Genomic DNA, 1,294 nt, shown 5'->3' on the forward strand with positions numbered 1-1,294 from the left:
GGCGCGCGCACCCGCGAAAGTGTGCGTGTGCCTTATTGTGCTTTTTTGTTGTTTCGTGTGTGAGGGTGCACACCTACCCAAGCATGCATGCGTGTAAGTGTATTTTGTGTTTTGCCTATTTATGTGTATAATTATGGAGAGATGTTTAAGGCGGGGTTAAACTTTGCTATGCAATTTTTTTCTTGTGTTAGCAAGTAGAAGTAGTTGTCAGTTTGGAAGATGGGCATTATCTCGAATCTGCCTCCACTGCATGTGTGTATATGTTGTGATACATGTAGGTGTCTATTTTCCGCGATTTTGATGTTGGATCGGTGTAGGGCTACTCTATTACTAAGTTTTTTTTATAGCGCCTATGTAGGATTTATCACATGCTGGACATTTTATTACATAGATCACGTTTTTTGAGGTGCAATCTAGGTTTTTTTTAATTTTGAATGTTTGTATGGGGTTCGTAAATGTGTATGTGTTTCCCTCTAATATTATGTTGCAGACTCCACATCGTTGTTTGTTGCATTTTGTGACTCCTTTTGTTGCGTCTTGATTGAGTTTGGATGAGGTAAGAATGCGTTTTAGGTTTTTGGGTTGGCGTTTGCTTTTTATTATTTTTGTTGTTTTAAGGAAATTGTTTAGTTTGCTGTTTTGGTTAAGTAGGACGAGGTTTTTCGTTATCTCTGTGAAAAGCTCTGGGTTGTTTGTGTTGTGTGTGGAGACGTATGTAAGGATTTGTTCTTTGTTTCGTTCTTTAGGGGTTCTCAAATCTTCTACTGGTATATTTGTCGCAAGTTGGATCCCTTTGTCTATAAGTTGTGATGGGTATTTTCTTTTTCTTAAATTTATTCGTAGTTCCTTGAGTCGGATTTTCCGAAGGTTATTGTCCGTGATTATGGTGCAGATTCTACGTGCTAGGGTGTAGGGAATTGATTTTATGCAGCTTTTAGGGTGGTGACTTTTAAAGTGTAGGTATTGTTGGGTGTCTGTAGGTTTGCGGTAAATGTCTGTGATAATGTTATTGTCTTTAATCTTTATCAGTATGTCTAGGAAAGGTAATTCTCTAGAGCTTTGTTCTATTGTGAATTTAATTTTTGGGTGTAGGTTCTGGAGTATGGTGTGTAAGTCTGTGATGTCCCCCCATGTGGGTTTCCATAGGATGAAGCAGTCATCTAAGTACCTTTTCCATGATTCTACAAACAGTATTTTAGTGCTGTGGCCAAATTTTTGTTCTATTTTTTTTATATAAGGTTTCTTCTAGGTAGGCTAATGTAAGGGTTGCGTAAGTCGGTGCCATTTTCGTTCC

This window comes from Euprymna scolopes, chromosome 22 (assembly GCF_053919585.1).
Source record: "Euprymna scolopes isolate OS-2025 chromosome 22, ASM5391958v1, whole genome shotgun sequence".
In the NCBI taxonomy this organism is placed as follows: Eukaryota; Metazoa; Mollusca; class Cephalopoda; order Sepiida; family Sepiolidae; genus Euprymna; species Euprymna scolopes.